General features: G+C 37.0%; 1 pseudogene; it reads left to right on the top strand.

Moving 5' to 3' along the window:
* Positions 1–5,084: 5,084 nt before the first annotated feature.
* LOC120070064 (protein BONZAI 3-like) lies at positions 5,085–7,543 on the top strand (annotated as a pseudogene).
* Positions 7,544–16,352: the final 8,809 nt, after the last annotated feature.

Below are 16,352 nucleotides of genomic sequence, written 5' to 3'. Positions count from 1 at the left end.
CGAACTCTAAAGTTCCTATATAAGCATGTTTAGCCAAAGGAATGTTATATTAATTATTTGATAAGTGGAGATCCATGGTTACTTACAGGGGTTATGAAGGAAGGGAAGGAAAAAGAAATTAATTGAAGGATCTCACTAATTGGAATTGGCCGGAAGCACTAAGTGCGGGATGAGGTGGCAGTTTAACAATTGAACATGGGAGGCAGCAGGAAGAATAAAAGGAAGTGGAACTTCAGAAGCTTGGTTTCGGCAAATGGCATGAGCAAATTAAGTGAGATCGATGCCATTTGAAAGCTGGGAGAATCTATTTTTTGAAGTTGTTTTGCCAGAGAAAGATCTCAGAAGGAGAAGAACAAAACGTGAAGAATTTGCAGAAGGGGCAGATTCTCGGATTTATCAGGGCTCGAGGTGAAGATTGGAAGCTCCAGACCAAACTACAAATAATTTTCAGCTGATATTTTAAAGTAATATGTCAACTCAATTCTAAACAAGTTTGTAGAAGGGAGTTTCTTACAAAGAGTCCTGGATTTTGAGTTATGAATTTTTGAATTTAAAACATGAAATTTTTGCGTAAACAAGTAGCTCCTTAGGAAGATTAAGCGGCAGCTCACAAGAGAGAGCGAGAGTGAGAGAGAGCGAGAGAGGGAGGGAGTGAGAGTGAGGGAGAGCAAGAGAGAGCAAGAGGAAGCGAGAGCGAGAGAGAGCGAAAGGTGGATCTCGCTAGGGATGGAAATCTTGCTGGTTTTGCACTGAATCTCGTTGGAAAGTGCCAAATCTCGTAAATCTCGCTCATAAGGATGTTCTCACTCATGTGGGTGATCTCACTCATGATGATTATTTCGCTAGTAATGCTGATTATGTTGATAAAAATTTCATTAGTAAACGAACTATCTGATGTATTTTGCTGAGAATTCTAAGGAATCTAACCGAGAATTATGTCCTTTCAGGCCAAGAAGAGCTAGGAGAAGCGTATAAACCGTTAAGAGCCCGACGAGCTGTGAGTGACTAAAATGAACTTAATGCTTTCAATACTTATGCATAAAAGACCATGTAAGTTACAGTGATGTTGATGATAAATTTATACTTCCTCAAGAAACAAATGTTTAATGAATAGCTTAGCGTATCTCCTCCAGCTTGTATATGTATTAACGCATGCCAAGGTATGTTGTGAATCATTACAAAAGTTAAGTTCCTATGTTGAAGCATGCATTATGGAGCAAGGTTATGATAGAATGAGCCTTCGTGTAAATGGCATGCAATGAAACTTAATTTGATGCTAGGAAATAACCCGGTACTGAAGGACACGGAGAAGGTATCTGGATAATAGTACCTGTTGACGATACTTAGAAAACTCCACGTGCACATAGGTAGTTCTGAATGAGAGGCCAAAGTATGGGTCTCCTAGGCTTTATACCAGCAAAGGGAGGCCGAAGTATGGGTCTCTTGGCCGGTAATAGACGTTGGGAGCTAGAGCGATGTAGGCTCGTTCTCAACTCAGGAATAATGATGTTTAAGAATGGTTATCAATGTTTATGTTTAGAAGAAGTTGCTTGAGATGCTCATCGGTATATTTAAATGTTTATAGTGATGTAATGCATGGTGTAATATGATTCTATAGCCACTCACTGGGCTACTAGCTCACAGATTTTCTATGTTTTTCTGTTCCAGGTAGCGATCAGATTTCTCAAGGTTGATCCTGTTGCTGCTTGCCACTGAAAGGCCTGGCTTGTTAAGAAGAACTTAAGTTGATGGTTTGTTTATGTACACATGTTTTTAGAGGGACTAGGGCTTTGTTAATGATGTTTGGGCCTAACTGTATATATTTTACTAGTAGATGTTATGTCATGACTATTTACATGTGATTATATAATCTTATGTAGAACCTTATAGATGCATGCTGTATACGTACATTAATAATGTTTAACAAGTTGGTATTTAGGCTAGAAGGCTAAGGTGGTAAGTGCTGGTAGTAGTTCTAGTAACTATCACCATCATATCCTCTTCCAGATTAAAAGGGTAATCTGGGAGGGGGTGTGACAAGTTGGTATCAGAGCATAAGGTTTTGCGAATAAAAGGGAAAGTTCATGCATAAGTCTAAGTCCCTAAAGTGTGAGTCCCTAACATGTGTACATTGTAATAGGTGGAATGTCGAGGCAAAGTGGCAGACAGAATAAGCAGACAGAAGGCAGGAATACTGACCCTACCAATAGGGGCCCGGAGGTTAGAAAGAACCCATCGGGTGGAAAGAGGAAGGTGAACGATCCAGTAAAGCTAGTTTACGTCACTTCCGCATATGGGGTTGCCCAGCACATGTGCTTGAGGTAAATCCTAAGAAGTTGGAATCATTGTCGAGGTTGTGCCTCTTTATAGGCTACCTTAAAAGTACATGATGGGGTTACTTTTATGATCCGTCCGAAAACAAGGTGTTTTTTTCCATGAATGTTACTTTCCTAGAGGAGGATCATATCAGGGAACACAGTCCACGTAGTAAAGTCGTGTTAAGTGAGCTTTCCAAAGAAACTACTAAAACTTTAACAAGAGTTGTTGAAGAACCTGCTTCATTAACCAGAGTTGTTGATGATAGTTCATCTGGTAAGTCAATTCCACCTCAAGATTTGAGGGAACCTCGACGTAGTGGGAGGGTTACGAACCCGCCTGATTGCTATCTGTGTTTCACAGAAATCCTAGCTATGGTGGTAGATGGCAACGTTGAGGATCCACTGTCCTATCAAAAGGCAATGGAGGATGTTAACCTGGATGAATGGGTCAAAGCCATGAATCTCAAGATGGAGTCGATGTACTTCAAATTGGTATGGGATCTTGTAGATCAGCCTGATGGGGTAAGAGCTATAGGTTGTAAATGGATCTACAAGCGCAAATGGGGTGCTGATGGGAAGGTACAAACCTTCAAGGCTCGACTTGTGGCAAAGGGTTATACCTAGGTGGAGGGAGCTACGAGGAGACTTTCTCACCTATTGCCATGTTAAAGTTGATCCGCATCCTTCTGTCCATTGTTGCTTATTATAATTATGAGATCTAGCAAATAGACGTCAAGATGGCTTTTCTGAATGGCAATCTTGAGGAGACCATTTACATGGTGCAACCCGAAGGTTTCATTGCTCAAGGTCAAGAGTAAAAAGTTTGCAAACTGAATCGGTCCACTTATAGGCTGAAGCAGGCGTCTCGATCTTGGAATATTCGGTTTGATGCTGTGATCAAATCGTATGGCTTTGACCAAAACTTTGATGAACCTTGTGTTTATAAGAAGATAGTCAACAGTTTAGTAGCTTTCTTAGTGTTGTATGTAGATGATATACTACCCATTGGGAATGATGTAGGTCCACTGACTACAGTTAAGAATTGGCTAGCGACCCAATTCCAAATGAAAGATTTGGGAGAGGCTCGGTTTGTTCTGGGTATACAAATATTTTGGGATCGTAAGAACAAAGTGCTAGCGCTATCGCAAGCATCGTATATTGACAAAATCTTGCTCAAGTACTCGATGCAGGACTTCAAAAGGGGCCTACTACCATTCAGGCATGGAGTCTCTTTGTCTAAGGACATGTGTCCTAAGACGCCTTAAGAGGTTGAGAAATGAGACGGGTCCCATATGCATCTGTTGATGGCAGTTTAATGTATGCGATGCTCTGCACTAGGCCAGACATCTGCTATGCTATGGGAATAGTCAGTAGATATCAGACTAACCCAGGGTAGGGTCACTGGACTGCAGTTAAGAATATCCTAATGTATCTTCGAAGAACGAGGGACTATATGCTTATGTATGGGTCTAGGGATTTGATCCTTACTAGATACATGGATTCTGACTTTCAGACTGATAAAGACTCTCGAAAGTCCACTTCAGGGTCAGTTTTTAATCTTAACGGAGGAGTAGCAGTGTAATGGAGCACTAAGCAGGGGTGCATCACCGACTCCACGATGGAGGCCGAGTACGTAGCGACTTGTGAAGCTGCTAAAGAGGCCATCTAGCTCAGGAAGTTCTTGATAGAGCTGGAAGTTGTTCCAGATATGTCTGGGCCCATCACCCTCTATTGTGACAATAGTGGTGTGTGGCGAACTCCAAAGAGCCTAGGAGTCACGAGCGTGGTAAACACATAGAGCTGAAGTATCATCTGATCCGCGAAATAGTGCATCGAGGAGACGTAATCGTTACGAAGATCGCCTCGGAGCAAAATGTTGCTGATCCATTTATGAAGACTCTCATGGATACAGTGTTTGAGGGTCACCTTCAGAGCATGGGTCTACAGAACCGCCCGCGCTTGGACTAAGGCAAGTGGGAGATTTTATTACACTGGGTTTTAATGCCCTAGTTTATTGTTTTGTACTTGTTTTTTTTATTGTACTCTCCACTTCGCTTTAGGACAAGTGGGAGATTTTTAGGGTTTGTGCCCTAAAGTCTCGTGTCTTTTAGTTTGTAAACAACTTTATACGAATGCTTGTGATGTATAATATATATGATATTTACTTCACTTCTTGACTTTGCACTTTTAGATGTTTTTATATTACCACAAACCAATAAACTTAATATCTCTGGTTTTCTTTATGTAACTTAAGTATGTATGTAGTGACATACAAGTTGATCATGTCTTAAGTGACAACCAAAATGGTTTGTAGTATATGGATATAGGAGGGAAACCTTATCCTAGTAACACTACGGACGCGACCCGCTTTATGGAATAGTTACAAGTGTTGTGACTTGTCACGGATGGTCTGATCCTGATCATAAACTAGAAGAAATTTGGGCTTTAATGTCGGTTGGAAAAAGTGAAATCGGATGTATAAGGTCGGGGTTTTTTTTTTTTTTTTTTTTAAAAAAAGGGATCATTAATGTCGGTTTTAAACCGACATTGAAGATGGGCTTTAATGTCGGTTTAAAACCGACATTAAAGGTGTAATGTTTTTTTCCCCTTATTTTATAAATAATATATCCCTAATTTATCGCGTCCTTCTCAATTATCATTCTTCGCCCAAACCCTATGCGGCCGTTCACCACCCCTTTCTTCAGCATTGCCCAAACCCTATGTCGCGCCGTTCACCACCCCTTTTTTCAGCATCGCTCAAACCCTATGTCACGCCGTTCACCACCCTTTTCTTCAGCATCGCCCAAACCCTATCTCGATTGTAATTCTTCAGCATCTCTTTTCTTTTCAAGTTTTGATTTGTGCCGAACACAAGAGATTGATACCAAATACTACAATGTCCTTGTGAAGGTATAAGATCGTTTCATTTTATTGTCTATGTCACTTTTACATCATTTTTCCTTGTTCATAATTCCTATCCTAAATATTTGTTTATACTTATTTTTAGACAATTAAATTGAGTCACCAAGATTTTCTAGGAGAAGCTAGTTGTGTTCTTTCAGAAGTAAGTAAAAGCTCAGGAGTTATTTGAAAGTTGTGGTTCAAAGATACTTTTTGTTTATAAAAACTCTTTTACATACGTTCTGTTTATAATTTTTGGCATGGCAGATACTAACCAAACATAGTCGAAGTTTAACTCTATGTCTAAAAAATGGGCATGGAGGTTCAAGAAACTTGGGGTCTCTCACTGTTCGAGCAGAGGAAACAGTTGCTTCGAGAAGTGTCATTGAAATAGCACTGCGTTGTTTTCATCTTGACAATAAAGACGTTTTTTCTAAAAGCGTATGTTGCAAATGTTTTTTTCTTTTTCAAAGTCCAACATAGTGAAATTGATTTATGAAAGGCAAGTTGAGAATTAAACATGAACTTATTCATGAAATTTTTAGAAGCACATTTGACTATGTAACCAAAACACCGTAGTGCTATTTAGTGATTAAAAACACTTTCAAACTAATGTTAAATTCACTGTTGTTGTTTCCATTGAAGGCCTTTGATTTTATTGCTCTTTGTTTAATTGTTTATTTTAGGATCCTTTCCTGAGAATATCTAGAGTTGTTGAAACTGGAGGATCAATTCCAATCTGTAAAACTGTAGTGGTTAAAGACAATCTTAATCCTATTTGGAAACCTTTATGCTTGAGCATGCAGAAGTTTGGAAACAAGGCAAGCATATGGCCTTCTGAATTTTATTCTCATTAATAATATTTTATAGCCTCCTTATTTTTCACTCATTGACCAATGGGTTATCCTGTATTTAAAGAGAAAACCAGAAATTATTAATATTATTTTTTTATTCTAAAAAAATAATATTAATAATTTCTGGTTTTCTCTTTAAATACAGGATAACCCATTGGTCAATGAGTGCTTTGATTTCAATAGTAATGGCAGTCATGAATTAGTTGGGTAACTATTTTATAAATTCATCAATGTCTAGTCTTTACTTTTCCATTATGGAAAAGAATTATCAAAGTATACCTTAAACTAGAATGTGGGAAGGAACTTTTCCATTAGGTTCTAAAAGATCAGCTGTTTGTTGATCACTATGTTGAGAAAACACAATTCAGCTTTCTTGATTACATTTCCAGTGGATTTCAGCTTAATTTTATGGTCGCTGTTGATTTTACAGATACCTTCTATGAAAAAAATTAACACATTCTCTTTTTACTTCAGCCAATTCTGATGTCGAAATTAATAAATTCTGAAGTTAATCGCCTTAAGTAGTTATAGAATTTCTTATACTTAGATGTCCCTCTTTTGGGTTAATGAAGATGTTGCATTCATGTTTTATGTCTTCTCAGAGTTCGGTAGCAGATTTAGAAATTCGATGCTTTTAGTTCCTAAAGTTGTGGGATTCATGGTTTAAGTGCTTTTTGCAGCTTCAAACGGAAATCCCTACAATCCAGATTATTGCATTACATTGACCATAGTGGACGGTTGAATAGTTACCAGCAGGTTAGCCACACCACTTCAACTATACTTCCAAATTATAAATTTAGTACTTACTTCATTTAATTTAGAAAGTTGTTAGCTTAGTATAATTGAATTATTCAAAGATTCAATATATTAATAACTTGTTCTTTGTTCTATGGGCTGGAAATTTAAATCTCTACATTTGGTGAATTTTATTTTATTTTTTTTTTATTTTTTTTTTACTGTTGCTGTAGTAGGAGATAAAGATAATAAATATAATTGAAAAACTACTTGAACTTATGGCAGGCCATAATGGAAGTAGGGGAGGTAATTCAATTCTACGACACTGATCGGTGCTTTCCAGTTTGAGGGTTCAGGGCAAGAACATCAGATGGCAACGTTTCACATTGTTTCAACTTGAGTACAGCTCCAACTCAACCTGAGGTTCTTACAATTCTATATTTGTGCTTTTACTTTCAATATTGTAACCTTTAACTCTTTTAAGCTTTATGTTCGTCTTTTTGCTTATTATTTCCCATTCATTTGAATTGAACATCAACTTAATTAATAGGTGGAAGGAGTGGAAGGCATAATGGCATCATATGCAAATGCTCTTCACAATGTTTCATTGGTCGGACCTACTTTATTTGGCCAAGTGATCAATAAGGTTGCTGAAATTGTTGCCCACTCTCTCTTGGGCACAAGAGAAATAATGTTATAACATTGTCATTGGGTCATGTTTCATATTTATGCTGAAAGCCTGTACTAATTCCAGCCATTGCAAGTCTTATGGTAACGTCTCAACTTATGATTATCTAGGTTGTAACCTCACTGAACTCTACTGAATGTTTTGTCCTACAATCCGGCTCTTCTGTTTTCTCTTGGCGTGGAAACCAAAGTACATTCGAGCAGCAACAGTTAGTTGGCAAAATTTGCAGAGTTTCTAAGGGTAAGGTCTCAAACATTTTATCCATTTATGTCTATATATATATATATATTTGAATGGATACAATCTTCCGTTGCATGTGTTACGCTTACACCCAAACCTTTATTGTTTGTAATCCTTTGAACAACAGTAGTCAGACAAAGATGCCTATAACCAGACACTGCTGAAGTTGGGAGGTCTGTTCAAGAAGAATTATGAAGGGATCCATACTTACCAAGTGGAGAGGGACAGTAAACTCATAATGTTTGTAAAATCATAATCTTTGTATTACTTGTAATTTATGTTTTCAAGGCCTGAATTATTGTACGCCTTTTTAATTATAATTCTATAACAGAATTTGCAGATTAAATGTAATAAATTTACAATCCATACATGAATAATATGTCATAACCATAGCGTTCGATGATGATGTGTCATGTTATACTTTTTTTACCCAAAAAATTGATTTGGCAAGGGAACTTTAAAAAACGGACAATAATTGAAAAAACGGACAGATTCGGGCTTCAATGTCGGTTAAGAATTTAAGAAAAAAAACAGGCTTTAATGTCGGTTGTAACCGATAGGCTTTAATCACTAAAGGCCTTTAATGTCAGTTGCAACTGACATTGAAGGCTGTGTTATTGGTGTTATTGAAGCCATTTAATGTCGGTTTAAAACCGACATTAAAGGCAACCGACATTAAAGGGCTTTAATAACACTATCTTTAATGTCGGTTTAAAATCGACATTAAAGTCCGAATTTCTTCTAGTGATTCATGTAGGGGACATGCGAGCGGGGGCGTCCTATACAAAGAGTTTGTATAAGACCTAACCTCGAAGTGATAACGTCTCGTCATATAACTCCATTCATAACAGAGACTTCATTTCACGAGGATGATCATAGGTAACATGACCTCAATCCTGCGTGAGTTGGGAGCTTCTGCCATTGAGAGCGGTCCTTTGATTTGCATGGGTGCGAGTGGCCAGAGCGCTGAATCAAACCTATCACTTTGGGGATTCGTCTGATTTGGGAGCTGAGAACTCAACTTCACAAGATGGAGTTCACTCCTTCCCTGAAGCAGGGGTAAATAGAAAGATTACTCTCTTAAGGGTTGATCCCAAGGCTTGAACGATGTGTCGCCACAAACTTTCTCATGGCCCGAGAGGTGTTCACACATAGTAGGACTATGTTGTATTGTTCATTAGAGGAATCGGTGGTACTTAAGGAGTAAGATGTAACTACAGGGGCAAAACGATAGATTGGCCAATAATACTTACGAGCATCTGTGAAGGATTATCGTACTGATGATTGGTTATATCTAATGGACATAGAAATATATCTATGGTAAGAAGAGTTTAGCTTTCGGTCTTTAGTGGAATGCCTGGCAATTAACGGATGGTGGATATCGTGACTAAAAAGTTTAGTCAGCTATTCACGTACCGTTGGATCTTCGAGGCATAGGTTCATAAGGTCCCCTTGGTAGCTTGGATACAAGTTGAGAATTAGTTTTTGGGTCAGTTTGAAATGTTCAAATTGACAAGAGGGAGTTCGATTATATATGACATAATTGAACTAGTTAATTATATATGATATAATTAACTTTATGTATAAGATACATTAATTTGGAGGAAATTGGATATAAATATGATTTATATCTAGTGGAGGAAAAATACTATGATTAATATATGATATTGATTCATATGTTATGAATATGATGTGATGATATTCATTTTCTATTAATTGGACGGTTAAAGGGGTAATAGGATGGCGTCTCTTCTGTTTTCATAATGGATGATTAAGTTGAAAAAACATTTTGAGACGTTTAAATAGCTCACGGTGTGTTAAGCATATAAGGCACAGACATTGTGTTGAAGAGTGTCATCGCTTAGCAAAACCTATGCCTATACGATAGTGCTTGAATGATCGCTTACCTATACGATAACGCTGAGCGATCGCTTAACGATTACATCTGTGTGCACTATTTATTAAACGATCATTTAGTTTTTTCTAAGCGATGGTTTAGCACCCGATACTAACTAAACGATCACTTAGCTTTTCCTACATGATTGTTTAGACGATCGCTTACCTTTTCCTACATGATCGTATACTTCACCTAAACGATCAAGCATTTTGTCTATACAATAGACAAACCTATCTCCCACTTGTTTGATCGTTGTATACGATCTCCCTTCCTCCTTCCCTCTACCAATCCGAACAAAGCCCACCCTTTGGATTCTCACTCTAAGAATACTGAGGGCTCTGAGTGGTGGTGTCATCTCTATTTCCTTCTATTCATGTGGAGACTATTCGAGGTAGACGATTGGGATTTGCTGAGCGATTGCTTACCGTCTCAGCAAAAGTGAGATTTTTTTGTGAAGAATAAGTCTTCAACTAGTATGATCTCTTAATCTCTTATTTATCGTTCTTTTGAGCATGTCAACAATTTAGCATTATGAATGCATATTAGTATGTTTGAATGTATATGTTGAAATTCTGTCACAATGAATTGGAAAGATCCGCTTCTGCTGGTAGCTACTCTTGAATAAGAGTTCCTTCATGTAGAACTCCTTGAAATTTTGATTCTCAACTGTAATCTTCTCTGAAATTGCTGTGAACTACCTCAAGATCTTCCCTACTATTCTCTTGGAGTTTTAGAATGAGTTGTGGGACTCAAAATTAGCTTGAACGAAAAGAAACTTGGAGAAAAGCTCATTGCTACAACCCATTTGAAGAATAATTTCTTCAACCCGAATTTTTCTGTAAAAACACTTTAGATGCATGCCTCAATTCTACTCCAATCTTCTTTATTTATTGCAGGTCTTTCATGCAAAGAAGATGGCTGCATGAGATGCAGCTCATGCTTGGAGTTATTGAAGCCAAAATAAGTGGGTTTGGTGTGAGCTAGTTGAAGGATTAATGGAAAAAACCAAATTTCCATTTTGTGTTGTTTTTTCAAATTTTCAATTTTTATCAAATGATTTCAAAAATTGAAAATATTATTAATTTTTTAAAATCAATTTCATAAATTAATTTTCTAATTAAATTAATAAATAATTATTTAAATAATTCAATTAATTCTAATTAATTTATTATCAAATATTAAATTAATTTCACACAAATCCACCTTCATATATTTAAATCATATTTAAATATAATTCTCCTATTATGTTTAATTCTAATTTGAACGTTTCAAATTAACTTATCATGTTACTCTAAAGCTAATCCATTTACGAGCTAGTAGGGAGACCTCGCGGACCTACAGATCATGGGCTCCAACGATCCGCAATAAATTGGCTAAACTCATTACACCGAATGAACACACATTCGTTAACTAATGGATCACTCCACTAAAGCCCATAGTTGAACTCCCCTTAGTGTAGATATATTATTTCCACTTCATATAACCATGATCAGTAAGTCGATCCTTCACAAGTCGTTCGTATTCACAGTTGGGTCAAGATCACCGTTTTACCCCTGTGAGTACATCTCGTTCCTTAAGTTCCCACTGACCCTCTAATGAACAATTTAATTCATAATACTTATGAATCAAGTCCTTTCTCTATCATGAGAAGGCAGTACCCCGATTGTTCAAGACCTCGAATCAATACTTAAGAGAACAATCTATCTGCTAACCCTAAATCGGGTAGGAGTGAGTTTTATCTTGCAGGGCTATGTCCCCAGCTATTCATTCGGTCTTATCCCCAAAATGGAAGGCTTATTGAGCAGTGCTGTTGGACTATTCTCACCCATGCAGATCAAAGAATAATCCTGAACAAATAGGAGTTCATAGCTAGCTCAGGATTAAGATCGAGTTATCCTAGGTTACTTAAAATGAAATAGTTTGTTTTAACAGTAATATAAAGAAAAATGACTATTTTTTGGTTCAGTCTGTATGCAAACTCATTGCATAGGATGCCCCCACTCACATGTCTCTACATGAATGATCTGTGGATCACATCATTTGTATTACCTACAAAATGAGCCACATCCAATAGTGTTACTAGGATGAGATACCCAATTTCATCCATATACTTATTAGACCATTTGGACTATATACTATTAACTTGATCTATTTATGTCACCACCTAAAGTTAAAGTATTCACACTATAGTCATGGATATGTTTATTGGATTTTCATAATAGAATGCAAAATCAACAACTTTATTGAATAAATTACTCAATAATATTTATTGATAAATAGAATGTTTAACACGAACTGCGACTTCTAGGACGTTCCCAACAGAAGTGGACCATCATGTTAAGCACATGTTCTCGAACAGAGGTGCCTTCCTCTATTTTGGAGTTGAAGATACATTTGAGAGCCTCATGCTTGAGTTGTCCAGACGGTTGTCTGAACATCCCCCGCAGGGACTCCATGATCTCACGCGCTGAGACCATAGGCTCATGCTTCTTGGCCAAAACGTCATTAAGATTGGCCAAGATATAGGCTTGGGCCTTCTCGTTCGCCCGTGTCCAACACTCATAGGCCTCCCGAACATTTCGAGCGACATTTTGAGGTGGAATAGGAGGACATTCCTCCGTAAGGAGGAACCTGAGATCATCGATGATTAATATGGTTGTGATCGTGTGTTTCCAACTAGCATAGTTCTCGCTAGTCAGTTTGTCGGTGCTAAGTGAGCTAATGTGGCTGTAGCAATAATTACTTGCTAAAAAACAAACAAACTTAATATGTCTATGCAATACCATATTTTAATACCAATTTTAGTTTTAGCAAAATAGTTTCCAAGTACTCTAAGTGAAAAGACTTCTATTTCGCAATAATGTCCCAGCAAGGCAAGACAAACGTCACCGGTGGGGTGATCAGATACTCCTTCATTGAGACATTTTCAACCATTAGGCAGAAACAACTCTTGTAACTGCACATAATAGTTACCATTCGTTCGGTCAAGAACTGTTAACCCTTAACAATTCCGCATATGTGTAACCCCTCGTTTTCGGCCCTAGAGTCCTAGCCTAATGCACCCATCGTAGGAAAAAAGTAGATTAGGACAAGAGACTAAAGCGACCTTATCCTATACAGGAGATCAGATAAAGAATCGTGCAAAATTGCCATCCTATAAGGGACACTCCCAGGGTGCCTTGAGGTAATGCACATAAACGTTATCCAACCTAACAAGAGAGACCGTGGGATATGCTGTCGCATGTCCCGCTCCCACTTACTATGCACATTCTTTCCGTCTACCTTGATATTGACCTACACAAACACCATCCTTTAAGGGGACACTCACAGGGTGCCACAAGGTCGAGGATAGATCTCACGGTGTGAACATAAAGGGATAAATGCAGAGAGGTTTAAATGAAGTACCATATACCCAAGTACCCCCACTGAATGTTCTACCTAGGGGTTCATTAACTTAGACCATCCGGCCACTGATTTTATCTAAGTTAGTTTAATTTGCTAAAAAATAAATCTTGTCTTTGAAATTAAACAAGTTTAAATAGTCACATTAAACTCTTTAACGGACTGTCCTCAAATTTGCATGCATGCAACAAATCTATCTAATTCACCTTTCCAGGTAGGTTTCCAGGTAGGGGTATTCCATTTCCGTCAGCTTAAATACCCCATCCAAGACAGAACCTGCCTAAGACAAAAGGTCCCTTATAGATAGATCACTAGAAGAAATTTGAGCTTTAATGTCGGTTTTAAACCGACATTAAAGATAGTGTTATTAAAGCCCTTTAATGTCGGTTGCCTTTAAACCGATATTAAAGGACTTCAATAACACAGCCTTCAATGTTGGTTGCAATCGACATTAAAGACCTTCAGTGAAATTTTCAACCGACATTAAAGATCTTTAATGTCGGTTGCTAACGACATTAAAATCTCTTTTTTTTTTTTTAAATTATTAACCGACATTTAAGCCCGAATCTGTCCCTTTTTTTTTTAAAATTCTGTTGCCGAATCCCTTTTTTTGGTCAAAAAGTATAAGATGACACATCATTATTGAACGTTGTGGCTATGACATATTATTCATGTATGGATTGTAAATCTATTACATTTAATCCATAAATTCTGCTATAAAATTATAATTTAAAAGGCTGTACAATAATTCAAGCCTTGAAAGCACAAATTACAAATAATACAAACATTATGATTTTACAAATATTATGAGATTACTGTCTCTCTCCACTTGGTAAGTATGGATCCCTTCATAATTCTTCTTGAATCAACCCCTTAGGTTCAGCAGTGTCTGGTTATAGGTATTTTTGTTTGACCACTGTTGTTCAAAGGATCACAAACAAAAAAGGTTTAAGACAAAGGATTGAAAGTGAAAATGTGATAAGAATTCATATTCAACTAACCGTGTTTATTGGGAATGTGCATAAATGGTGCATTCAAGGCAAAATTCTTGTAGTGAATATGTTGGATCTAAAGTTCCCCAAGAAAAAGCATAAAGAGGTTGCGATACCAAATATTTACTTCTTTGTTGCATCTGCAAAACAAGAAAACTCAATAGTTGAATAAGTGAGAGAATCTTCTTTTTCAAGATCTTGAAGAAGAGAAGCATGGTTACCTAGATATGAGATACAAAGACGATGGAAAATTTTCAAGAACACATACATCAATAAGCAAATTTAGCTCACAATATACTTCAAACCTTAAAAGTTGTCACAAAGACTACCATAGTACATGAATAACCCACAAACTACCATAGTGCGACCTACAAACTCGATCACCTTGAATCAAATCTAAACTACAAACTCGAGCACCTTGAATTTCTATTGTACTGAATTATTGGGAACTATGATAACTGTCCTAACAAGAAATCAATCTTTGTAATATCTCAAGCCAATAATTGGGGGGTGGGGATGCAATACCAATGGAAGAACAATAAAAATGAGTCTTTGAGAGAATAAATGATATATATATATATATATATATATATATTTTTTTCCCTTTTAAGATCTCCTTCCATGGAAAGTTTTCTATAAAATCTCGAGTAAAATCGATTCCTCCCCATGCCTCCCTGCGTAGTGGTTGAGAATATCTGAAAAGAGTATGGGAAATAACTCATCAGCTGTGTAGAAGAAAGAAAACAAACCCATCTTGAGCAATTCATCTGCAAGTTGAAGTGAGAGACACCATCAAATGGAGAGCATAGCAGAGCACGTTGGTTTTTTGTCTTTTTTTTTGTTTTTTTTTTATTATTTTTTTAAATTTTTAGCATCCCATCACAGCACAGTTATACACAAAATTTGCTGATGGTTTCCTTGGAAGCAAATCTCACCTTGGAGGTCCTTCACTTGGAACCCATGAATTGAGTTCTATATAACCTTCCCCCATGGCCCTTGGTCCACCAATAACAATAAGCCTATCTCCACAAGCTCTAAATGCAAGCCCCCAACCATTAGTTGAAACTGCTCGTTCAGGCAACCTCCCAACATTTCTATGAACACTCGAAAAGCAACCAAAGGCTGTGAATTCTGAACATAACCAGTCACTAGAGCTGTCCATGCAATGACATTTCTTCTAGGAAAATTATCAAACACTTTGCAAGCAATTTCCATGACTCCACATTTCGCATAACGTTAACAAGAAAAGTCATTACAAATAAGTCTTCATGAGTCCCAGTTTTTACGATATGTCCATGGATAATTTCCGCTTATGCAGCTAAATTCCTATCTATACATTCTGAAAAGACAGAACAGAAAGACTATTGAATTGTTTCAAATTATCTTGCTAATTAATTTGTTGCCACTGATATCATCGTACTTGAGGTATCAGGCAGTAATTTATTGATTGTTCTAACATAAATTATAGAATCGTGATTAAAAACAAACAATAATAATCAATTTGACAATGAGATGCACTTACAAAGCCAAATATTTTCCATCTCGATTGATGGACATTATGCAAGTAGGCTTTCCCAGCAACCTCTTATACCCAATTCTTTTCCAATTACTGATGTCTAAACCATTTTTATTGGAGCTTGAGAATATGAGTTCTGAAAGAGTCGTACCTGTTTGGACGGGTACAAAATAAAAATGGTTTAGTTCCAACCTTAGAAATCCAAATAAACATGTTACTAATTACGAGGAAAATGCAATAAACACAAAATAACAGGTAAAAATATCTACCATACCGCACTCCGGGTCAAAGTAGTTATAGGAACTCCATCGTTAGTCTTTCAAACTCTTACTGATTCATCATTGGAAGTAGAAGCCAAGAACTCTGAGTCTAGGCTGGAACAAGATTAAACTAAGCATCTAAGTCATTAATCCGGGAGAGGGAAGAAAAGCCAACAAATACTTGCAAAATTTTCATCCACCATAATCAGAGTCACAGATAAAAAATTTAATTGATGTTTTATGGGTTATTTATGTAGTTCTGCTAGCAACAGGAGAATGTCAAATGGTCTACACAACATTCCATACCATCATGCTTTATGCATAGATCTGAAGAAATTGTGAACACTTTCCTATTAACAATTCCAAAAGATCAGGATAAGAACTATGTTCACGAAGCAACCCATTAAATATGAACACACAAATTTTATTGTACGAAAAGATGTCCTAATAGCAATATTTTGTATAGATACTGTGAGAGGAAATAAACAAACAGACATGTTGCCATATGTTGAGAATATACCAGCAATAGACAACTTCATGGCTCACCTA

This window comes from Benincasa hispida, chromosome 5, assembly GCF_027475165.1.
Source record: "Benincasa hispida cultivar pf3 chromosome 5, pf3_genome.v1.1, whole genome shotgun sequence".
Lineage (NCBI taxonomy): Eukaryota > Viridiplantae > Streptophyta > Magnoliopsida > Cucurbitales > Cucurbitaceae > Benincasa > Benincasa hispida.
This window is presented reverse-complemented; position numbering and strand designations above follow the sequence as displayed.